At 44.6% G+C, this 21,040-nt stretch overlaps 43 non-coding genes across 43 annotated transcripts; 19 read left to right on the top strand and 24 right to left on the bottom strand.

The window, feature by feature from the left end:
• The first annotated feature begins 212 nt into the window (after positions 1-212).
• Positions 213-284, top strand: Trnag-ucc (transfer RNA glycine (anticodon UCC)). The gene has a single exon. It is a non-coding gene; the product is annotated as a tRNA-Gly (tRNA).
• A 487-nt stretch (positions 285-771) lies between these two features.
• On the bottom strand, positions 772-842 carry Trnag-gcc (transfer RNA glycine (anticodon GCC)). The gene has a single exon. It is a non-coding gene; the product is annotated as a tRNA-Gly (tRNA).
• Positions 843-1,709: 867 nt separating this feature from the next.
• Positions 1,710-1,780, bottom strand: Trnag-gcc (transfer RNA glycine (anticodon GCC)). The gene has a single exon. It is a non-coding gene; the product is annotated as a tRNA-Gly (tRNA).
• Positions 1,781-2,647: 867 nt separating this feature from the next.
• Positions 2,648-2,718, bottom strand: Trnag-gcc (transfer RNA glycine (anticodon GCC)). Its single transcript has one exon. It is a non-coding gene; the product is annotated as a tRNA-Gly (tRNA).
• Positions 2,719-3,585: 867 nt separating this feature from the next.
• Trnag-gcc (transfer RNA glycine (anticodon GCC)) lies at positions 3,586-3,656 on the bottom strand. The gene has a single exon. It is a non-coding gene; the product is annotated as a tRNA-Gly (tRNA).
• Positions 3,657-3,973: 317 nt separating this feature from the next.
• Trnag-ucc (transfer RNA glycine (anticodon UCC)) lies at positions 3,974-4,045 on the top strand. Its single transcript has one exon. It is a non-coding gene; the product is annotated as a tRNA-Gly (tRNA).
• A 478-nt stretch (positions 4,046-4,523) lies between these two features.
• On the bottom strand, positions 4,524-4,594 carry Trnag-gcc (transfer RNA glycine (anticodon GCC)). The gene has a single exon. It is a non-coding gene; the product is annotated as a tRNA-Gly (tRNA).
• A 202-nt stretch (positions 4,595-4,796) lies between these two features.
• Positions 4,797-4,867, bottom strand: Trnag-gcc (transfer RNA glycine (anticodon GCC)). The gene has a single exon. It is a non-coding gene; the product is annotated as a tRNA-Gly (tRNA).
• A 317-nt stretch (positions 4,868-5,184) lies between these two features.
• Positions 5,185-5,256, top strand: Trnag-ucc (transfer RNA glycine (anticodon UCC)). The gene has a single exon. It is a non-coding gene; the product is annotated as a tRNA-Gly (tRNA).
• A 478-nt stretch (positions 5,257-5,734) lies between these two features.
• Positions 5,735-5,805, bottom strand: Trnag-gcc (transfer RNA glycine (anticodon GCC)). The gene has a single exon. It is a non-coding gene; the product is annotated as a tRNA-Gly (tRNA).
• A 202-nt stretch (positions 5,806-6,007) lies between these two features.
• Trnag-gcc (transfer RNA glycine (anticodon GCC)) lies at positions 6,008-6,078 on the bottom strand. The gene has a single exon. It is a non-coding gene; the product is annotated as a tRNA-Gly (tRNA).
• A 317-nt stretch (positions 6,079-6,395) lies between these two features.
• Positions 6,396-6,467, top strand: Trnag-ucc (transfer RNA glycine (anticodon UCC)). Its single transcript has one exon. It is a non-coding gene; the product is annotated as a tRNA-Gly (tRNA).
• Positions 6,468-6,944: 477 nt separating this feature from the next.
• On the bottom strand, positions 6,945-7,015 carry Trnag-gcc (transfer RNA glycine (anticodon GCC)). Its single transcript has one exon. It is a non-coding gene; the product is annotated as a tRNA-Gly (tRNA).
• A 317-nt stretch (positions 7,016-7,332) lies between these two features.
• Positions 7,333-7,404, top strand: Trnag-ucc (transfer RNA glycine (anticodon UCC)). Its single transcript has one exon. It is a non-coding gene; the product is annotated as a tRNA-Gly (tRNA).
• A 477-nt stretch (positions 7,405-7,881) lies between these two features.
• Positions 7,882-7,952, bottom strand: Trnag-gcc (transfer RNA glycine (anticodon GCC)). Its single transcript has one exon. It is a non-coding gene; the product is annotated as a tRNA-Gly (tRNA).
• Positions 7,953-8,269: 317 nt separating this feature from the next.
• On the top strand, positions 8,270-8,341 carry Trnag-ucc (transfer RNA glycine (anticodon UCC)). Its single transcript has one exon. It is a non-coding gene; the product is annotated as a tRNA-Gly (tRNA).
• Positions 8,342-8,818: 477 nt separating this feature from the next.
• Trnag-gcc (transfer RNA glycine (anticodon GCC)) lies at positions 8,819-8,889 on the bottom strand. The gene has a single exon. It is a non-coding gene; the product is annotated as a tRNA-Gly (tRNA).
• A 317-nt stretch (positions 8,890-9,206) lies between these two features.
• Trnag-ucc (transfer RNA glycine (anticodon UCC)) lies at positions 9,207-9,278 on the top strand. The gene has a single exon. It is a non-coding gene; the product is annotated as a tRNA-Gly (tRNA).
• A 477-nt stretch (positions 9,279-9,755) lies between these two features.
• On the bottom strand, positions 9,756-9,826 carry Trnag-gcc (transfer RNA glycine (anticodon GCC)). The gene has a single exon. It is a non-coding gene; the product is annotated as a tRNA-Gly (tRNA).
• A 317-nt stretch (positions 9,827-10,143) lies between these two features.
• On the top strand, positions 10,144-10,215 carry Trnag-ucc (transfer RNA glycine (anticodon UCC)). Its single transcript has one exon. It is a non-coding gene; the product is annotated as a tRNA-Gly (tRNA).
• Positions 10,216-10,693: 478 nt separating this feature from the next.
• On the bottom strand, positions 10,694-10,764 carry Trnag-gcc (transfer RNA glycine (anticodon GCC)). The gene has a single exon. It is a non-coding gene; the product is annotated as a tRNA-Gly (tRNA).
• A 202-nt stretch (positions 10,765-10,966) lies between these two features.
• On the bottom strand, positions 10,967-11,037 carry Trnag-gcc (transfer RNA glycine (anticodon GCC)). The gene has a single exon. It is a non-coding gene; the product is annotated as a tRNA-Gly (tRNA).
• A 317-nt stretch (positions 11,038-11,354) lies between these two features.
• On the top strand, positions 11,355-11,426 carry Trnag-ucc (transfer RNA glycine (anticodon UCC)). The gene has a single exon. It is a non-coding gene; the product is annotated as a tRNA-Gly (tRNA).
• Positions 11,427-11,903: 477 nt separating this feature from the next.
• Trnag-gcc (transfer RNA glycine (anticodon GCC)) lies at positions 11,904-11,974 on the bottom strand. Its single transcript has one exon. It is a non-coding gene; the product is annotated as a tRNA-Gly (tRNA).
• Positions 11,975-12,291: 317 nt separating this feature from the next.
• Trnag-ucc (transfer RNA glycine (anticodon UCC)) lies at positions 12,292-12,363 on the top strand. Its single transcript has one exon. It is a non-coding gene; the product is annotated as a tRNA-Gly (tRNA).
• A 477-nt stretch (positions 12,364-12,840) lies between these two features.
• On the bottom strand, positions 12,841-12,911 carry Trnag-gcc (transfer RNA glycine (anticodon GCC)). Its single transcript has one exon. It is a non-coding gene; the product is annotated as a tRNA-Gly (tRNA).
• Positions 12,912-13,228: 317 nt separating this feature from the next.
• Trnag-ucc (transfer RNA glycine (anticodon UCC)) lies at positions 13,229-13,300 on the top strand. Its single transcript has one exon. It is a non-coding gene; the product is annotated as a tRNA-Gly (tRNA).
• A 477-nt stretch (positions 13,301-13,777) lies between these two features.
• On the bottom strand, positions 13,778-13,848 carry Trnag-gcc (transfer RNA glycine (anticodon GCC)). Its single transcript has one exon. It is a non-coding gene; the product is annotated as a tRNA-Gly (tRNA).
• Positions 13,849-14,165: 317 nt separating this feature from the next.
• Trnag-ucc (transfer RNA glycine (anticodon UCC)) lies at positions 14,166-14,237 on the top strand. The gene has a single exon. It is a non-coding gene; the product is annotated as a tRNA-Gly (tRNA).
• A 477-nt stretch (positions 14,238-14,714) lies between these two features.
• Positions 14,715-14,785, bottom strand: Trnag-gcc (transfer RNA glycine (anticodon GCC)). Its single transcript has one exon. It is a non-coding gene; the product is annotated as a tRNA-Gly (tRNA).
• Positions 14,786-15,102: 317 nt separating this feature from the next.
• Trnag-ucc (transfer RNA glycine (anticodon UCC)) lies at positions 15,103-15,174 on the top strand. Its single transcript has one exon. It is a non-coding gene; the product is annotated as a tRNA-Gly (tRNA).
• Positions 15,175-15,651: 477 nt separating this feature from the next.
• Positions 15,652-15,723, bottom strand: Trnag-gcc (transfer RNA glycine (anticodon GCC)). The gene has a single exon. It is a non-coding gene; the product is annotated as a tRNA-Gly (tRNA).
• Positions 15,724-16,040: 317 nt separating this feature from the next.
• On the top strand, positions 16,041-16,112 carry Trnag-ucc (transfer RNA glycine (anticodon UCC)). The gene has a single exon. It is a non-coding gene; the product is annotated as a tRNA-Gly (tRNA).
• Positions 16,113-16,598: 486 nt separating this feature from the next.
• Trnag-gcc (transfer RNA glycine (anticodon GCC)) lies at positions 16,599-16,669 on the bottom strand. Its single transcript has one exon. It is a non-coding gene; the product is annotated as a tRNA-Gly (tRNA).
• A 317-nt stretch (positions 16,670-16,986) lies between these two features.
• Positions 16,987-17,058, top strand: Trnag-ucc (transfer RNA glycine (anticodon UCC)). Its single transcript has one exon. It is a non-coding gene; the product is annotated as a tRNA-Gly (tRNA).
• A 477-nt stretch (positions 17,059-17,535) lies between these two features.
• On the bottom strand, positions 17,536-17,606 carry Trnag-gcc (transfer RNA glycine (anticodon GCC)). Its single transcript has one exon. It is a non-coding gene; the product is annotated as a tRNA-Gly (tRNA).
• A 317-nt stretch (positions 17,607-17,923) lies between these two features.
• On the top strand, positions 17,924-17,995 carry Trnag-ucc (transfer RNA glycine (anticodon UCC)). The gene has a single exon. It is a non-coding gene; the product is annotated as a tRNA-Gly (tRNA).
• A 477-nt stretch (positions 17,996-18,472) lies between these two features.
• On the bottom strand, positions 18,473-18,543 carry Trnag-gcc (transfer RNA glycine (anticodon GCC)). Its single transcript has one exon. It is a non-coding gene; the product is annotated as a tRNA-Gly (tRNA).
• Positions 18,544-18,860: 317 nt separating this feature from the next.
• Trnag-ucc (transfer RNA glycine (anticodon UCC)) lies at positions 18,861-18,932 on the top strand. Its single transcript has one exon. It is a non-coding gene; the product is annotated as a tRNA-Gly (tRNA).
• A 486-nt stretch (positions 18,933-19,418) lies between these two features.
• Positions 19,419-19,489, bottom strand: Trnag-gcc (transfer RNA glycine (anticodon GCC)). Its single transcript has one exon. It is a non-coding gene; the product is annotated as a tRNA-Gly (tRNA).
• A 317-nt stretch (positions 19,490-19,806) lies between these two features.
• Positions 19,807-19,878, top strand: Trnag-ucc (transfer RNA glycine (anticodon UCC)). The gene has a single exon. It is a non-coding gene; the product is annotated as a tRNA-Gly (tRNA).
• A 477-nt stretch (positions 19,879-20,355) lies between these two features.
• Positions 20,356-20,426, bottom strand: Trnag-gcc (transfer RNA glycine (anticodon GCC)). Its single transcript has one exon. It is a non-coding gene; the product is annotated as a tRNA-Gly (tRNA).
• A 331-nt stretch (positions 20,427-20,757) lies between these two features.
• Positions 20,758-20,829, top strand: Trnag-ucc (transfer RNA glycine (anticodon UCC)). Its single transcript has one exon. It is a non-coding gene; the product is annotated as a tRNA-Gly (tRNA).
• Positions 20,830-21,040: the final 211 nt, after the last annotated feature.

The following is a 21,040-nucleotide window of genomic DNA, read 5'->3' as shown; positions in this document are numbered from 1 at the left end:
CAAATGCAGTGTCCTCTTCATTTAAATACAATTTGTTATCAGTGCTTCGTAGATTGTAGACCCTCGTTGCATAAGACAGAAATACATTTCCAAAGCCCAATTTCATTCAGTTTGTGACGTAAGCCGTCTCGTTTAGTGGCGTGCCTCGAAGCGTGGCCAATCAATCAGCAAATTTCATTAAGATGCCTATTCAACCAATCCTAGCATGGTCAGCGTCGGTGGTGTAAAGGTTAGCATGGTTGCCTTCCAAGCAGTCGATCCGGGTTCGATTCCCGGCCGACGCAACTTTTTATTCCTGCAGGAACATAGCTAGAGAAACGTCGAGTTCATCTCTGACTGAAGAAAGTACAAATGAATTACTCCATGACTATACATCATGTTGATATATATAATTTGCTGTGGACACTTTCTGTTATCTCAGCCATGCTGTGAAGTGAAATATTGTGTGTAATCCAACGTAGAACTGACGGTATTACTGCTTCATTGACAGCCTGACACCGATTGCTGTGGGACAATGCTAAAAGCTGCACAACATTCCGTCCTTACATCAACTTCAAATGGAGTCATGTAAATGGACACGTTCTCTCATTCCAACGTTCTGATATATATAGAAAGACTCACCTGTGACCTCACAATGTCCTGACGTCACAGAAACGTGACATCACTGACAACAATCACATTGCGTCACAGACTAGGTGTTCTTACCAGGAGACACGCGTTTGGAGGCCTCTTTTTCAACCCCCAGAGGCGCAAAAAAAACCCAAAAGAGTGTGCATCGACCGGGAATCGAACCCGGGTCACCCGCGTGGCAGGCGAGTATTCTACCACTAGACCACCGATGCTTCACACTAACAGTGCCTTTTCTTAGCTTCTCATTCTTAAGTTAAAGAAGACAGCTGGCAAGGAGGAAGTGTTCAGTTGACGTGTCCATTTACTCCATATGGATGCAAATGCAGTGTCCTCTTCATTTAAATACAATTTGTTATCAGTGCTTCGTAGATTGTAGACCCTCGTTGCATAAGACAGAAATACATTTCCAAAGCCCAATTTCATTCAGTTTGTGACGTAAGCCGTCTCGTTTAGTGGCGTGCCTCGAAGCGTGGCCAATCAATCAGCAAATTTCATTAAGATGCCTATCCAACAAAGCTTAGCATGGTCAGCGTCGGTGGCGTAAAGGTTGGCATGGTTGCCTTCCAAGCAGTCGATCCGGGTTCGATTCCCGGCCGACGCAACTTTTTATTCCTGCAGGAACATAGCTAGAGAAACGTCGAGTTCATCTCTGACTGAAGAAAGTACAAATGAATTACTCCATGACTATACATCATGTTGATATATATAATTTGCTGTGGACACTTTCTGTTATCTCAGCCATGCTGTGAAGTGAAATATTGTGTGTAATCCAACGTAGAACTGACGGTATTACTGCTTCATTGACAGCCTGACACCGATTGCTGTGGGACAATGCTAAAAGCTGCACAACATTCCGTCCTTACATCAACTTCAATGTAAATGGACACGTTCTCTCATTCCAACGTTCTGATATATATAGAAAGACTCACCTGTGACCTCACAATGTCCTGACGTCACAGAAACGTGACATCACTGACAACAATCACATTGCGTCACAGACTAGGTGTTCTTACCAGGAGACACGCGTTTGGAGGCCTCTTTTTCAACCCCCAGAGGCGCAAAAAAAACCCAAAAGAGTGTGCATCGACCGGGAATCGAACCCGGGTCACCCGCGTGGCAGGCGAGTATTCTACCACTAGACCACCGATGCTTCACACTAACAGTGCCTTTTCTTAGCTTCTCATTCTTAAGTTAAAGAAGACAGCTGGCAAGGAGGAAGTGTTCAGTTGACGTGTCCATTTACTCCATATGGATGCAAATGCAGTGTCCTCTTCATTTAAATACAATTTGTTATCAGTGCTTCGTAGATTGTAGACCCTCGTTGCATAAGACAGAAATACATTTCCAAAGCCCAATTTCATTCAGTTTGTGACGTAAGCCGTCTCGTTTAGTGGCGTGCCTCGAAGCGTGGCCAATCAATCAGCAAATTTCATTAAGATGCCTATCCAACAAAGCTTAGCATGGTCAGCGTCGGTGGCGTAAAGGTTGGCATGGTTGCCTTCCAAGCAGTCGATCCGGGTTCGATTCCCGGCCGACGCAACTTTTTATTCCTGCAGGAACATAGCTAGAGAAACGTCGAGTTCATCTCTGACTGAAGAAAGTACAAATGAATTACTCCATGACTATACATCATGTTGATATATATAATTTGCTGTGGACACTTTCTGTTATCTCAGCCATGCTGTGAAGTGAAATATTGTGTGTAATCCAACGTAGAACTGACGGTATTACTGCTTCATTGACAGCCTGACACCGATTGCTGTGGGACAATGCTAAAAGCTGCACAACATTCCGTCCTTACATCAACTTCAATGTAAATGGACACGTTCTCTCATTCCAACGTTCTGATATATATAGAAAGACTCACCTGTGACCTCACAATGTCCTGACGTCACAGAAACGTGACATCACTGACAACAATCACATTGCGTCACAGACTAGGTGTTCTTACCAGGAGACACGCGTTTGGAGGCCTCTTTTTCAACCCCCAGAGGCGCAAAAAAAACCCAAAAGAGTGTGCATCGACCGGGAATCGAACCCGGGTCACCCGCGTGGCAGGCGAGTATTCTACCACTAGACCACCGATGCTTCACACTAACAGTGCCTTTTCTTAGCTTCTCATTCTTAAGTTAAAGAAGACAGCTGGCAAGGAGGAAGTGTTCAGTTGACGTGTCCATTTACTCCATATGGATGCAAATGCAGTGTCCTCTTCATTTAAATACAATTTGTTATCAGTGCTTCGTAGATTGTAGACCCTCGTTGCATAAGACAGAAATACATTTCCAAAGCCCAATTTCATTCAGTTTGTGACGTAAGCCGTCTCGTTTAGTGGCGTGCCTCGAAGCGTGGCCAATCAATCAGCAAATTTCATTAAGATGCCTATCCAACAAAGCTTAGCATGGTCAGCGTCGGTGGCGTAAAGGTTGGCATGGTTGCCTTCCAAGCAGTCGATCCGGGTTCGATTCCCGGCCGACGCAACTTTTTATTCCTGCAGGAACATAGCTAGAGAAACGTCGAGTTCATCTCTGACTGAAGAAAGTACAAATGAATTACTCCATGACTATACATCATGTTGATATATATAATTTGCTGTGGACACTTTCTGTTATCTCAGCCATGCTGTGAAGTGAAATATTGTGTGTAATCCAACGTAGAACTGACGGTATTACTGCTTCATTGACAGCCTGACACCGATTGCTGTGGGACAATGCTAAAAGCTGCACAACATTCCGTCCTTACATCAACTTCAATGTAAATGGACACGTTCTCTCATTCCAACGTTCTGATATATATAGAAAGACTCATCTGTGACCTCACAATGTCCTGACGTCACAGAAACGTGACATCACTGACAACAATCACATTGCGTCACAGACTAGGTGTTCTTACCAGGAGACACGCGTTTGGAGGCCTATTTTTCAACCCCCAGAGGCGCAAAAAAACCCCAAAAGAGTGTGCATCGACCGGGAATCGAACCCGGGTCACCCGCGTGGCAGGCGAGTATTCTACCACTAGACCACCGATGCTTCACACTAACAGTGCCTTTTCTTAGCTTCTCATTCTTAAGTTAAAGAAGACAGCTGGCAAGGAGGAAGTGTTCAGTTGACGTGTCCATTTACTCCATATGGATGCAAATGCAGTGTCCTCTTCATTTAAATACAATTTGTTATCAGTGCTTCGTAGATTGTAGACCCTCGTTGCATAAGACAGAAATACATTTCCAAAGCCCAATTTCATTCAGTTTGTGACGTAAGCCGTCTCGTTTAGTGGCGTGCCTCGAAGCGTGGCCAATCAATCAGCAAATTTCATTAAGATGCCTATCCAACAAAGCTTAGCATGGTCAGCGTCGGTGGTGTAAAGGTTAGCATGGTTGCCTTCCAAGCAGTCGATCCGGGTTCGATTCCCGGCCGACGCAACTTTTTATTCCTGCAGGAACATAGCTAGAGAAACGTCGAGTTCATCTCTGACTGAAGAAAGTACAAATGAATTACTCCATGACTATACATCATGTTGATATATATAATTTGCTGTGGACACTTTCTGTTATCTCAGCCATGCTGTGAAGTGAAATATTGTGTGTAATCCAACGTAGAACTGACGGTATTACTGCTTCATTGACAGCCTGACACCGATTGCTGTGGGACAATGCTAAAAGCTGCACAACATTCCGTCCTTACATCAACTTCAATGTAAATGGACACGTTCTCTCATTCCAACGTTCTGATATATATAGAAAGACTCACCTGTCACCTCACAATGTCCTGACGTCACAGAAACGTGACATCACTGACAACAATCACATTGCGTCACAGACTAGGTGTTCTTACCAGGAGACACGCGTTTGGAGGCCTCTTTTTCAACCCCCAGAGGCGCAAAAAAACCCAAAAAGAGTGTGCATCGACCGGGAATCGAACCCGGGTCACCCGCGTGGCAGGCGAGTATTCTACCACTAGACCACCGATGCTTCACACTAACAGTGCCTTTTCTTAGCTTCTCATTCTTAAGTTAAAGAAGACAGCTGGCAAGGAGGAAGTGTTCAGTTGACAGAAACGTGACATCACTGACAACAATCACATTGCGTCACAGACTAGGTGTTCTTTCCAGGAGACACGCGTTTGGAGGCCTCTTTTTCAACCCCCAGAGGCGCAAAAAAAACCAAAAGAGTGTGCATCGACCGGGAATCGAAACCGGGTCACCCGCGTGGCAGGCGAGTATTCTACCACTAGACCACCGATGCTTCACACTAACAGGGCCTTTTCTTAGCTTCTCATTCTTAAGTTAAAGAAGACAGCTGGCAAGGAGGAAGTGTTCAGTTGACGTGTCCATTTACTCCATATGGATGCAAATGCAGTGTCCTCTTCATTTAAATACAATTTGTTATCAGTGCTTCGTAGATTGTAGACCCTCGTTGCATAAGACAGAAATACATTTCCAAAGCCCAATTTCATTCAGTTTGTGACGTAAGCCGTCTCGTTTAGTGGCGTGCCTCGAAGCGTGGCCAATCAATCAGCAAATTTCATTAAGATGCCTATTCAACAAAGCTTAGCATGGTCAGCGTCGGTGGTGTAAAGGTTAGCATGGTTGCCTTCCAAGCAGTCGATCCGGGTTCGATTCCCGGCCGACGCAACTTTTTATTCCTGCAGGAACATAGCTAGAGAAACGTCGAGTTCATCTCTGACTGAAGAAAGTACAAATGAATTACTCCATGACTATACATCATGTTGATATATATAATTTGCTGTGGACACTTTCTGTTATCTCAGCCATGCTGTGAAGTGAAATATTGTGTGTAATCCAACGTAGAACTGACGGTATTACTGCTTCATTGACAGCCTGACACCGATTGCTGTGGGACAATGCTAAAAGCTGCACAACATTCCGTCCTTACATCAACTTCAATGTAAATGGACACGTTCTCTCATTCCAACGTTCTGATATATATAGAAAGACTCACCTGTGACCTCACAATGTCCTGACGTCACAGAAACGTGACATCACTGACAACAATCACATTGCGTCACAGACTAGGTGTTCTTACCAGGAGACACGCGTTTGGAGGCCTCTTTTTCAACCCCCAGAGGCGCAAAAAAACCCAAAAAGAGTGTGCATCGACCGGGAATCGAACCCGGGTGACCCGCGTGGCAGGCGAGTATTCTACCACTAGACCACCGATGCTTCACACTAACAGTGCCTTTTCTTAGCTTCTCATTCTTAAGTTAAAGAAGACAGCTGGCAAGGAGGAAGTGTTCAGTTGACAGAAACGTGACATCACTGACAACAATCACATTGCGTCACAGACTAGGTGTTCTTTCCAGGAGACACGCGTTTGGAGGCCTCTTTTTCAACCCCCAGAGGCGCAAAAAAAACCAAAAGAGTGTGCATCGACCGGGAATCGAAACCGGGTCACCCGCGTGGCAGGCGAGTATTCTACCACTAGACCACCGATGCTTCACACTAACAGGGCCTTTTCTTAGCTTCTCATTCTTAAGTTAAAGAAGACAGCTGGCAAGGAGGAAGTGTTCAGTTGACGTGTCCATTTACTCCATATGGATGCAAATGCAGTGTCCTCTTCATTTAAATACAATTTGTTATCAGTGCTTCGTAGATTGTAGACCCTCGTTGCATAAGACAGAAATACATTTCCAAAGCCCAATTTCATTCAGTTTGTGACGTAAGCCGTCTCGTTTAGTGGCGTGCCTCGAAGCGTGGCCAATCAATCAGCAAATTTCATTAAGATGCCTATTCAACAAAGCTTAGCATGGTCAGCGTCGGTGGTGTAAAGGTTAGCATGGTTGCCTTCCAAGCAGTCGATCCGGGTTCGATTCCCGGCCGACGCAACTTTTTATTCCTGCAGGAACATAGCTAGAGAAACGTCGAGTTCATCTCTGACTGAAGAAAGTACAAATGAATTACTCCATGACTATACATCATGTTGAAATATATAATTTGCTGTGGACACTTTCTGTTATCTCAGCCATGCTGTGAAGTGAAATATTGTGTGTAATCCAACGTAGAACTGACGGTATTACTGCTTCATTGACAGCCTGACACCGATTGCTGTGGGACAATGCTAAAAGCTGCACAACATTCCGTCCTTACATCAACTTCAATGTAAATGGACACGTTCTCTCATTCCAACGTTCTGATATATATAGAAAGACTCACCTGTGACCTCACAATGTCCTGACGTCACAGAAACGTGACATCACTGACAACAATCACATTGCGTCACAGACTAGGTGTTCTTACCAGGAGACACGCGTTTGGAGGCCTCTTTTTCAACCCCCAGAGGCGCAAAAAAACCAAAAAGAGTGTGCATCGACCGGGAATCGAACCCGGGTCACCCGCGTGGCAGGCGAGTATTCTACCACTAGACCACCGATGCTTCACACTGACAGTGCCTTTTCTTAGCTTCTCATTCTTAAGTTAAAGAAGACAGCTGGCAAGGAGGAAGTGTTCAGTTGACGTGTCCATTTACTCCATATGGATGCAAATGCAGTGTCCTCTTCATTTAAATACAATTTGTTATCAGTGCTTCGTAGATTGTAGACCCTCGTTGCATAAGACAGAAATACATTTCCAAAGCCCAATTTCATTCAGTTTGTGACGTAAGCCGTCTCGTTTAGTGGCGTGCCTCGAAGCGTGGCCAATCAATCAGCAAATTTCATTAAGATGCCTATTCAACAAAGCTTAGCATGGTCAGCGTCGGTGGTGTAAAGGTTAGCATGGTTGCCTTCCAAGCAGTCGATCCGGGTTCGATTCCCGGCCGACGCAACTTTTTATTCCTGCAGGAACATAGCTAGAGAAACGTCGAGTTCATCTCTGACTGAAGAAAGTACAAATGAATTACTCCATGACTATACATCATGTTGATATATATAATTTGCTGTGGACACTTTCTGTTATCTCAGCCATGCTGTGAAGTGAAATATTGTGTGTAATCCAACGTAGAACTGACGGTATTACTGCTTCATTGACAGCCTGAAACCGATTGCTGTGGGACAATGCTAAAAGCTGCACAACATTCCGTCCTTACATCAACTTCAATGTAAATGGACACGTTCTCTCATTCCAACGTTCTGATATATATAGAAAGACTCACCTGTGACCTCACAATGTCCTGACGTCACAGAAACGTGACATCACTGACAACAATCACATTGCGTCACAGACTAGGTGTTCTTACCATGAGACACGCGTTTGGAGGCCTCTTTTTCAACCCCCAGAGGCGCAAAAAAAACCAAAAGAGTGTGCATCGACCGGGAATCGAACCCGGGTCACCCGCGTGGCAGGCGAGTATTCTACCACTAGACCACCGATGCTTCACACTAACAGTGCCTTTTCTTAGCTTCTCATTCTTAAGTTAAAGAAGACAGCTGGCAAGGAGGAAGTGTTCAGTTGACGTGTCCATTTACTCCATATGGATGCAAATGCAGTGTCCTCTTCATTTAAATACAATTTGTTATCAGTGCTTCGTAGATTGTAGACCCTCGTTGCATAAGACAGAAATACATTTCCAAAGCCCAATTTCATTCAGTTTGTGACGTAAGCCGTCTCGTTTAGTGGCGTGCCTCGAAGCGTGGCCAATCAATCAGCAAATTTCATTAAGATGCCTATTCAACAAAGCTTAGCATGGTCAGCGTCGGTGGTGTAAAGGTTAGCATGGTTGCCTTCCAAGCAGTCGATCCGGGTTCGATTCCCGGCCGACGCAACTTTTTATTCCTGCAGGAACATAGCTAGAGAAACGTCGAGTTCATCTCTGACTGAAGAAAGTACAAATGAATTACTCCATGACTATACATCATGTTGATATATATAATTTGCTGTGGACACTTTCTGTTATCTCAGCCATGCTGTGAAGTGAAATATTGTGTGTAATCCAACGTAGAACTGACGGTATTACTGCTTCATTGACAGCCTGACACCGATTGCTGTGGGACAATGCTAAAAGCTGCACAACATTCCGTCCTTACATCAACTTCAATGTAAATGGACACGTTCTCTCATTCCAACGTTCTGATATATATAGAAAGACTCACCTGTGACCTCACAATGGCCTGACGTCACAGAAACGTGACATCACTGACAACAATCACATTGCGTCACAGACTAGGTGTTCTTACCAGGAGACACGCGTTTGGAGGCCTCTTTTTCAACCCCCAGAGGCGCAAAAAAAACCAAAAGAGTGTGCATCGACCGGGAATCGAACCCGGGTCACCCGCGTGGCAGGCGAGTATTCTACCACTAGACCACCGATGCTTCACACTAACAGTGCCTTTTCTTAGCTTCTCATTCTTAAGTTAAAGAAGACAGCTGGCAAGGAGGAAGTGTTCAGTTGACGTGTCCATTTACTCCATATGGATGCAAATGCAGTGTCCTCTTCATTTAAATACAATTTGTTATCAGTGCTTCGTAGATTGTAGACCCTCGTTGCATAAGACAGAAATACATTTCCAAAGCCCAATTTCATTCAGTTTGTGACGTAAGCCGTCTCGTTTAGTGGCGTGCCTCGAAGCGTGGCCAATCAATCAGCAAATTTCATTAAGATGCCTATTCAACAAAGCTTAGCATGGTCAGCGTCGGTGGTGTAAAGGTTAGCATGGTTGCCTTCCAAGCAGTCGATCCGGGTTCGATTCCCGGCCGACGCAACTTTTTATTCCTGCAGGAACATAGCTAGAGAAACGTCGAGTTCATCTCTGACTGAAGAAAGTACAAATGAATTACTCCATGACTATACATCATGTTGAAATATATAATTTGCTGTGGACACTTTCTGTTATCTCAGCCATGCTGTGAAGTGAAATATTGTGTGTAATCCAACGTAGAACTGACGGTATTACTGCTTCATTGACAGCCTGACACCGATTGCTGTGGGACAATGCTAAAAGCTGCACAACATTCCGTCCTTACATCAACTTCAATGTAAATGGACACGTTCTCTCATTCCAACGTTCTGATATATATAGAAAGACTCACCTGTGACCTCACAATGTCCTGACGTCACAGAAACGTGACATCACTGACAACAATCACATTGCGTCACAGACTAGGTGTTCTTACCAGGAGACACGCGTTTGGAGGCCTCTTTTTCAACCCCCAGAGGCGCAAAAAAACCAAAAAGAGTGTGCATCGACCGGGAATCGACCCCGGGTCACCCGCGTGGCAGGCGAGTATTCTACCACTAGACCACCGATGCTTCACACTGACAGTGCCTTTTCTTAGCTTCTCATTCTTAAGTTAAAGAAGACAGCTGGCAAGGAGGAAGTGTTCAGTTGACGTGTCCATTTACTCCATATGGATGCAAATGCAGTGTCCTCTTCATTTAAATACAATTTGTTATCAGTGCTTCGTAGATTGTAGACCCTCGTTGCATAAGACAGAAATACATTTCCAAAGCCCAATTTCATTCAGTTTGTGACGTAAGCCGTCTCGTTTAGTGGCGTGCCTCGAAGCGTGGCCAATCAATCAGCAAATTTCATTAAGATGCCTATTCAACAAAGCTTAGCATGGTCAGCGTCGGTGGTGTAAAGGTTAGCATGGTTGCCTTCCAAGCAGTCGATCCGGGTTCGATTCCCGGCCGACGCAACTTTTTATTCCTGCAGGAAGACAGCTGGAGAAACGTCGAGTTCATCTCTGACTGAAGAAAGTACAAATGAATTACTCCATGACTATACATCATGTTGATATATATAATTTGCTGTGGACACTTTCTGTTATCTCAGCCATGCTGTGAAGTGAAATATTGTGTGTAATCCAACGTAGAACTGACGGTATTACTGCTTCATTGACAGCCTGACACCGATTGCTGTGGGACAATGCTAAAAGCTGCACAACATTCCGTCCTTACATCAACTTCAATGTAAATGGACACGTTCTCTCATTCCAACGTTCTGATATATATAGAAAGACTCACCTGTGACCTCACAATGTCCTGACGTCACAGAAACGTGACATCACTGACAACAATCACATTGCGTCACAGACTAGGTGTTCTTACCAGGAGACACGCGTTTGGAGGCCTCTTTTTCAACCCCCAGAGGCGCAAAAAAACCCAAAAAGAGTGTGCATCGACCGGGAATCGAACCCGGGTGACCCGCGTGGCAGGCGAGTATTCTACCACTAGACCACCGATGCTTCACACTAACAGTGCCTTTTCTTAGCTTCTCATTCTTAAGTTAAAGAAGACAGCTGGCAAGGAGGAAGTGTTCAGTTGACAGAAACGTGACATCACTGACAACAATCACATTGCGTCACAGACTAGGTGTTCTTTCCAGGAGACACGCGTTTGGAGGCCTCTTTTTCAACCCCCAGAGGCGCAAAAAAAACCAAAAGAGTGTGCATCGACCGGGAATCGAAACCGGGTCACCCGCGTGGCAGGCGAGTATTCTACCACTAGACCACCGATGCTTCACACTAACAGGGCCTTTTCTTAGCTTCTCATTCTTAAGTTAAAGAAGACAGCTGGCAAGGAGGAAGTGTTCAGTTGACGTGTCCATTTACTCCATATGGATGCAAATGCAGTGTCCTCTTCATTTAAATACAATTTGTTATCAGTGCTTCGTAGATTGTAGACCCTCGTTGCATAAGACAGAAATACATTTCCAAAGCCCAATTTCATTCAGTTTGTGACGTAAGCCGTCTCGTTTAGTGGCGTGCCTCGAAGCGTGGCCAATCAATCAGCAAATTTCATTAAGATGCCTATTCAACAAAGCTTAGCATGGTCAGCGTCGGTGGTGTAAAGGTTAGCATGGTTGCCTTCCAAGCAGTCGATCCGGGTTCGATTCCCGGCCGACGCAACTTTTTATTCCTGCAGGAACATAGCTAGAGAAACGTCGAGTTCATCTCTGACTGAAGAAAGTACAAATGAATTACTCCATGACTATACATCATGTTGATATATATAATTTGCTGTGGACACTTTCTGTTATCTCAGCCATGCTGTGAAGTGAAATATTGTGTGTAATCCAACGTAGAACTGACGGTATTACTGCTTCATTGACAGCCTGAAACCGATTGCTGTGGGACAATGCTAAAAGCTGCACAACATTCCGTCCTTACATCAACTTCAATGTAAATGGACACGTTCTCTCATTCCAACGTTCTGATATATATAGAAAGACTCACCTGTGACCTCACAATGTCCTGACGTCACAGAAACGTGACATCACTGACAACAATCACATTGCGTCACAGACTAGGTGTTCTTACCAGGAGACACGCGTTTGGAGGCCTCTTTTTCAACCCCCAGAGGCGCAAAAAAAACCAAAAGAGTGTGCATCGACCGGGAATCGAACCCGGGTCACCCGCGTGGCAGGCGAGTATTCTACCACTAGACCACCGATGCTTCACACTAACAGTGCCTTTTCTTAGCTTCTCATTCTTAAGTTAAAGAAGACAGCTGGCAAGGAGGAAGTGTTCAGTTGACGTGTCCATTTACTCCATATGGATGCAAATGCAGTGTCCTCTTCATTTAAATACAATTTGTTATCAGTGCTTCGTAGATTGTAGACCCTCGTTGCATAAGACAGAAATACATTTCCAAAGCCCAATTTCATTCAGTTTGTGACGTAAGCCGTCTCGTTTAGTGGCGTGCCTCGAAGCGTGGCCAATCAATCAGCAAATTTCATTAAGATGCCTATTCAACCAATCCTAGCATGGTCAGCGTCGGTGGTGTAAAGGTTAGCATGGTTGCCTTCCAAGCAGTCGATCCGGGTTCGATTCCCGGCCGACGCAACTTTTTATTCCTGCAGGAACATAGCTAGAGAAACGTCGAGTTCATCTCTGACTGAAGAAAGTACAAATGAATTACTCCATGACTATACATCATGTTGATATATATAATTTGCTGTGGACACTTTCTGTTATCTCAGCCATGCTGTGAAGTGAAATATTGTGTGTAATCCAACGTAGAACTGACGGTATTACTGCTTCATTGACAGCCTGACACCGATTGCTGTGGGACAATGCTAAAAGCTGCACAACATTCCGTCCTTACATCAACTTCAATGTAAATGGACACGTTCTCTCATTCCAACGTTCTGATATATATAGAAAGACTCACCTGTGACCTCACAATGTCCTGACGTCACAGAAACGTGACATCACTGACAACAATCACATTGCGTCACAGACTAGGTGTTCTTACCAGGAGACACGCGTTTGGAGGCCTCTTTTTCAACCCCCAGAGGCGCAAAAAAAACCAAAAGAGTGTGCATCGACCGGGAATCGAACCCGGGTCACCCGCGTGGCAGGCGAGTATTCTACCACTAGACCACCGATGCTTCACACTAACAGTGCCTTTTCTTAGCTTCCCATTCTTAAGTTAAAGAAGACAGCTGGCAAGGAGGAAGTGTTCAGTTGACGTGTCCATTTACTCCATATGGATGCAAATGCAGTGTCCTCTTCATTTAAATACAATTTGTTATCAGTGCTTCGTAGATTGTAGACCCTCGTTGCATAAGACAGAAATACATTTCCAAAGCCCAATTTCATTCAGTTTGTGACGTAAGCCGTCTCGTTTAGTGGCGTGCCTCGAAGCGTGGCCAATCAATCAGCAAATTTCATTAAGATGCCTATTCAACAAAGCTTAGCATGGTCAGCGTCGGTGGTGTAAAGGTTAGCATGGTTGCCTTCCAAGCAGTCGATCCGGGTTCGATTCCCGGCCGACGCAACTTTTTATTCCTGCAGGAACATAGCTAGAGAAACGTCGAGTTCATCTCTGACTGAAGAAAGTACAAATGAATTACTCCATGACTATACATCATGTTGATATATATAATTTGCTGTGGACACTTTCTGTTATCTCAGCCATGCTGTGAAGTGAAATATTGTGTGTAATCCAACGTAGAACTGACGGTATTACTGCTTCATTGACAGCCTGACACCGATTGCTGTGGGACAATGCTAAAAGCTGCACAACATTCCGTCCTTACATCAACTTCAATGTAAATGGACACGTTCTCTCATTCCAACGTTCTGATATATATAGAAAGACTCACCTGTGACCTCACAATGTCCTGACGTCACAGAAACGTGACATCACTGACAACAATCACATTGCGTCACAGACTAGGTGTTCTTACCAGGAGACACGCGTTTGGAGGCCTCTTTTTCAACCCCCAGAGGCGCAAAAAAAACCAAAAGAGTGTGCATCGACCGGGAATCGAACCCGGGTCACCCGCGTGGCAGGCGAGTATTCTACCACTAGACCACCGATGCTTCACACTAACAGTGCCTTTTCTTAGCTTCTCATTCTTAAGTTAAAGAAGACAGCTGGCAAGGAGGAAGTGTTCAGTTGACGTGTCCATTTACTCCATATGGATGCAAATGCAGTGTCCTCTTCATTTAAATACAATTTGTTATCAGTGCTTCGTAGATTGTAGACCCTCGTTGCATAAGACAGAAATACATTTCCAAAGCCCAATTTCATTCAGTTTGTGACGTAAGCCGTCTCGTTTAGTGGCGTGCCTCGAAGCGTGGCCAATCAATCAGCAAATTTCATTAAGATGCCTATTCAACAAAGCTTAGCATGGTCAGCGTCGGTGGTGTAAAGGTTAGCATGGTTGCCTTCCAAGCAGTCGATCCGGGTTCGATTCCCGGCCGACGCAACTTTTTATTCCTGCAGGAACATAGCTAGAGAAACGTCGAGTTCATCTCTGACTGAAGAAAGTACAAATGAATTACTCCATGACTATACATCATGTTGATATATATAATTTGCTGTGGACACTTTCTGTTATCTCAGCCATGCTGTGAAGTGAAATATTGTGTGTAATCCAACGTAGAACTGACGGTATTACTGCTTCATTGACAGCCTGACACCGATTGCTGTGGGACAATGCTAAAAGCTGCACAACATTCCGTCCTTACATCAACTTCAATGTAAATGGACACGTTCTCTCATTCCAACGTTCTGATATATATAGAAAGACTCACCTGTCACCTCACAATGTCCTGACGTCACAGAAACGTGACATCACTGACAACAATCACATTGCGTCACAGACTAGGTGTTCTTACCAGGAGACACGCGTTTGGAGGCCTCTTTTTCAACCCCCAGAGGCGCAAAAAAAACCAAAAGAGTGTGCATCGACCGGGAATCGAACCCGGGTCACCCGCGTGGCAGGCGAGTATTCTACCACTAGACCACCGATGCTTCACACTAACAGTGCCTTTTCTTAGCTTCCCATTCTTAAGTTAAAGAAGACAGCTGGCAAGGAGGAAGTGTTCAGTTGACGTGTCCATTTACTCCATATGGATGCAAATGCAGTGTCCTCTTCATTTAAATACAATTTGTTATCAGTGCTTCGTAGATTGTAGACCCTCGTTGCATAAGACAGAAATACATTTCCAAAGCCCAATTTCATTCAGTTTGTGACGTAAGCCGTCTCGTTTAGTGGCGTGCCTCGAAGCGTGGCCAATCAATCAGCAAATTTCATTAAGATGCCTATTCAACAAAGCTTAGCATGGTCAGCGTCGGTGGTGTAAAGGTTAGCATGGTTGCCTTCCAAGCAGTCGATCCGGGTTCGATTCCCGGCCGACGCAACTTTTTATTCCTGCAGGAACATAGCTAGAGAAACGTCGAGTTCATCTCTGACTGAAGAAAGTACAAATGAATTACTCCATGACTATACATCATGTTGATATATATAATTTGCTGTGGACACTTTCTGTTATCTCAGCCATGCTGTGAAGTGAAATATTGTGTGTAATCCAACGTAGAACTGACGGTATTACTGCTTCATTGACAGCCTGACACCGATTGCTGTGGGACAATGCTAAAAGCTGCACAACATTCCGTCCTTACATCAACTTCAATGTAAATGGACACGTTCTCTCATTCCAACGTTCTGATATATATAGAAAGACTCACCTGTGACCTCACAATGTCCTGACGTCACAGAAACGTGACATCACTGACAACAATCACATTGCGTCACAGACTAGGTGTTCTTACCAGGAGACACGCGTTTGGAGGCCTCTTTTTCAACCCCCAGAGGCGCAAAAAAACCCAAAAGAGTGTGCATCAAACCGGGAATCGAACCCGGGTCACCCGCGTGGCAGGCGAGTATTCTACCACTAGACCACCGATGCTTCACACTAACAGTGCCTTTTCTTAGCTTCTCATTCTTAAGTTAAAGAAGACAGCTGGCAAGGAGGAAGTGTTCAGTTGACGTGTCCATTTACTCCATATGGATGCAAATGCAGTGTCCTCTTCATTTAAATACAATTTGTTATCAGTGCTTCGTAGATTGTAGACCCTCGTTGCATAAGACAGAAATACATTTCCAAAGCCCAATTTCATTCAGTTTGTGACGTAAGCCGTCTCGTTTAGTGGCGTGCCTCGAAGCGTGGCCAATCAATCAGCAAATTTCATTAAGATGCCTATTCAACAAAGCTTAGCATGGTCAGCGTCGGTGGTGTAAAGGTTAGCATGGTTGCCTTCCAAGCAGTCGATCCGGGTTCGATTCCCGGCCGACGCAACTTTTTATTCCTGCAGGAAGACAGCTGGAGAAACGTCGAGTTCATCTCTGACTGAAGAAAGTACAAATGAATTACTCCATGACTATACGTCATGTTGATATATATAATTTGCTGTGGACATTTTCTGTTATCTCAGCGATGCTGTGAAGTGAAATATTGTGTGTAATCCAACGTAGAACTGACGGTATTACTGCTTCATTGACAGCCTGACACCGATTGCTGTGGGACAATGCTAAAAGCTGCACAACATTCCGTCCTTACATCAACTTCAAATGGAGTCATGTAAATGGACACGTTCTCTCATTCCAACGTTCTGATATCTATAGAAAGACTCACCTGTGACCTCACAATGGCCTGACGTCACAGAAACGTGACATCACTGACAACAATCACATTGCGTCACAGACTAGGTGTTCTTACCAGGAGACACGCGTTTGGAGGCCTCTTTTTCAACCCCCAGAGGCGCAAAAAAAACCAAAAGAGTGTGCATCGACCGGGAATCGAACCCGGGTCACCCGCGTGGCAGGCGAGTATTCTACCACTAGACCACCGATGCTTCACACTAACAGTGCCTTTTCTTAGCTTCTCATTCTTAAGTTAAAGAAGACAGCTGGCAAGGAGGAAGTGTTCAGTTGACGTGTCCATTTACTCCATATGGATGCAAATGCAGTGTCCTCTTCATTTAAATACAATTTGTTATCAGTGCTTCGTAGATTGTAGACCCTCGTTGCATAAGACAGAAATACATTTCCAAAGCCCAATTTCATTCAGTTTGTGACGTAAGCCGTCTCGTTTAGTGGCGTGCCTCGAAGCGTGGCCAATCAATCAGCAAATTTCATTAAGATGCCTATTCAACCAATCCTAGCATGGTCAGCGTCGGTGGTGTAAAGGTTAGCATGGTTGCCTTCCAAGCAGTCGATCCGGGTTCGATTCCCGGCCGACGCAACTTTTTATTCCTGCAGGAACATAGCTAGAGAAACGTCGAGTTCATCTCTGACTGAAGAAAGTACAAATGAATTACTCCATGACTATACATCATGTTGATATATATAATTTGCTGTGGACACTTTCTGTTATCTCAGCCATGCTGTGAAGTGAAATATTGTGTGTAATCCAACGTAGAACTGACGGTATTACTGCTTCATTGACAGCCTGACACCGATTGCTGTGGGACAATGCTAAAAGCTGCACAACATTCCGTCCTTACATCAACTTCAATGTAAATGGACACGTTCTCTCATTCCAACGTTCTGATATATATAGAAAGACTCACCTGTCACCTCACAATGTCCTGACGTCACAGAAACGTGACATCACTGACAACAATCACATTGCGTCACAGACTAGGTGTTCTTACCAGGAGACACGCGTTTGGAGGCCTCTTTTTCAACCCCCAGAGGCGCAAAAAAAACCAAAAGAGTGTGCATCGACCGGGAATCGAACCCGGGTCACCCGCGTGGCAGGCGAGTATTCTACCACTAGACCACCGATGCTTCACACTAACAGTGCCTTTTCTTAGCTTCTCATTCTTAAGTTAAAGAAGACAGCTGGCAAGGAGGAAGTGTTCAGTTGACGTGTCCATTTACTCCATATGGATGCAAATGCAGTGTCCTCTTCATTTAAATACAATTTGTTATCAGTGCTTCGTAGATTGTAGACCCTCGTTGCATAAGACAGAAATACATTTCCAAAGCCCAATTTCATTCAGTTTGTGACGTAAGCCGTCTCGTTTAGTGGCGTGCCTCGAAGCGTGGCCAATCAATCAGCAAATTTCATTAAGATGCCTATTCATCAAAGCTTGGCATGGTCAGCGTCGATGGTGTAAAGGTTAGCATGGTTGCCTTCCAAGCAGTCGATCCGGGTTCGATTCCCGGCCGACGCAACTTTTTATTCCTGCAGGAACATAGCTAGAGAAACGTCGAGTTCATCTCTGACTGAAGAAAGTACAAATGAATTACTCCATGACTATACATCATGTTGATATATATAATTTGCTGTGGACACTTTCTGTTATCTCAGCCATGCTGTGAAGTGAAATATTGTGTGTAATCCAACGTAGAACTGACGGTATTACTGCTTCATTGACAGCCTGACACCGATTGCTGTGGGACAATGCTAAAAGCTGCACAACATTCCGTCCTTACATCAACTTCAATGTAAATGGACACGTTCTCTCATTCCAACGTTCTGATATATATAGAAAGACTCACCTGTGACCTCACAATGTCCTCACGTCACAGAAACGTGACATCACTGACAACAATCACATTGCGTCACAGACTAGGTGTTCTTACCAGGAGACACGCGTTTGGAGGCCTCTTTTTCAACCCCCAGAGGCGCAAAAAAAACCAAAAGAGTGTGCATCGACCGGGAATCGAACCCGGGTCACCCGCGTGGCAGGCGAGTATTCTACCACTAGACCACCGATGCTTCACACTAACAGTGCCTTTTCTTAGCTTCCCATTCTTAAGTTAAAGAAGACAGCTGGCAAGGAGGAAGTGTTCAGTTGACGTGTCCATTTACTCCATATGGATGCAAATGCAGTGTCCTCTTCATTTAAATACAATTTGTTATCAGTGCTTCGTAGATTGTAGACCCTCGTTGCATAAGACAGAAATACATTTCCAAAGCCCAATTTCATTCAGTTTGTGACGTAAGCCGTCTCGTTTAGTGGCGTGCCTCGAAGCGTGGCCAATCAATCAGCAAATTTCATTAAGATGCCTATTCAACCAATCCTAGCATGGTCAGCGTCGGTGGTGTAAAGGTTAGCATGGTTGCCTTCCAAGCAGTCGATCCGGGTTCGATTCCCGGCCGACGCAACTTTTTATTCCTGCAGGAACATAGCTAGAGAAACGTCGAGTTCATCTCTGACTGAAGAAAGTACAAATGAATTACTCCATGACTATACATCATGTTGATATATATAATTTGCTGTGGACACTTTCTGTTATCTCAGCCATGCTGTGAAGTGAAATATTGTGTGTAATCCAACGTAGAACTGACGGTATTACTGCTTCATTGACAGCCTGACACCGATTGCTGTGGGACAATGCTAAAAGCTGCACAACATTCCGTCCTTACATCAACTTCAAATGGAGTCATGTAAATGGACACGTTCTCTCATTCCAACGTTCTGATATATATAGAAAGACTCACCTGTGACCTCACAATGTCCTGACGTCACAGAAACGTGACATCACTGACAACAATCACATTGCGTCACAGACTAGGTGTTCTTACCAGGAGACACGCGTTTGGAGGCCTCTTTTTCAACCCCCAGAGGCGCAAAAAAACCCAAAAGAGTGTGCATCGACCGGGAATCGAACCCGGGTCACCCGCGTGGCAGGCGAGTATTCTACCACCAGACCACCGATGCTTCACATTAACAGTGCCTTTTCTTAGCTTCTCATTCTTAAGTTAAAGAAGACAGCTGGCAAGGAGGAAGTGTTCAGTTGACGTGTCCATTTACTCCATATGGATGCAAATGCAGTGTCCTCTTCATTTAAATACAATTTGTTATCAGTGCTTCGTAGATTGTAGACCCTCGTTGCATAAGACAGAAATACATTTCCAAAGCCCAATTTCATTCAGTTTGTGACGTAAGCCGTCTCGTTTAGTGGCGTGCCTCGAAGCGTGGCCAATCAATCAGCAAATTTCATTAAGATGCCTATTCAACAAAGCTTAGCATGGTCAGCGTCGGTGGTGTAAAGGTTAGCATGGTTGCCTTCCAAGCAGTCGATCCGGGTTCGATTCCCGGCCGACGCAACTTTTTATTCCTGCAGGAACATAGCTAGAGAAACGTCGAGTTCATCTCTGACTGAAGAAAGTACAAATGAATTACTCCATGACTATACATCATGTTGATATATATAATTTGCTGTGGACACTTTCTGTTATCTCAGCCATGCTGTGAAGTGAAATATTGTGTGTAATCCAACGTAGAACTGACGGTATTACTGCTTCATTGACAGCCTGACACCGATTACTGTGGGACAATGCTAAAAGCTGCACAACATTCCGTCCTTACATCAACTTCAATGTAAATGGACACGTTCTCTCATTCCAACGTTCTGATATATATAGAAAGACTCACCTGTGACCTCACAATGTCCTCACGTCACAGAAACGTGACATCACTGACAACAATCACATTGCGTCACAGACTAGGTGTTCTTACCAGGAGACACGCGTTTGGAGGCCTCTTTTTCAACCCCCAGAGGCGCAAAAAAAACCAAAAGAGTGTGCATCGACCGGGAATCGAACCCGGGTCACCCGCGTGGCAGGCGAGTATTCTACCACTAGACCACCGATGCTTCACACTAACAGTGCCTTTTCTTAGCTTCTCATTCTTAAGTTAAAGAAGACAGCTGGCAAGGAGGAAGTGTTCAGTTGACGTGTCCATTTACTCCATATGGATGCAAATGCAGTGTCCTCCACACAGTGTCCTCTTCATTTAAATACAATTTGTTATCAGTGCTTCGTAGATTGTAGACCCTCGTTGCATAAGACAGAAATACATTTCCAAAGCCCAATTTCATTCAGTTTGTGACGTAAGCCGTCTCGTTTAGTGGCGTGCCTCGAAGCGTGGCCAATCAATCAGCAAATTTCATTAAGATGCCTATTCAACCAATCCTAGCATGGTCAGCGTCGGTGGTGTAAAGGTTAGCATGGTTGCCTTCCAAGCAGTCGATCCGGGTTCGATTCCCGGCCGACGCAACTTTTTATTCCTGCAGGAACATAGCTAGAGAAACGTCGAGTTCATCTCTGACTGAAGAAAGTACAAATGAATTACTCCATGACTATACATCATGTTGATATATATAATTTGCTGTGGACACTTTCTGTTATCTCAGCCATGCTGTGAAGTGAAATATTGTGTGTAATCCAACGTAGAACTGACGGTATTACTGCTTCATTGACAGCCTGA

The sequence above is a fragment of the Haliotis asinina genome, chromosome 6, assembly GCF_037392515.1.
Source record: "Haliotis asinina isolate JCU_RB_2024 chromosome 6, JCU_Hal_asi_v2, whole genome shotgun sequence".
Lineage (NCBI taxonomy): Eukaryota > Metazoa > Mollusca > Gastropoda > Lepetellida > Haliotidae > Haliotis > Haliotis asinina.
This window is presented reverse-complemented; position numbering and strand designations above follow the sequence as displayed.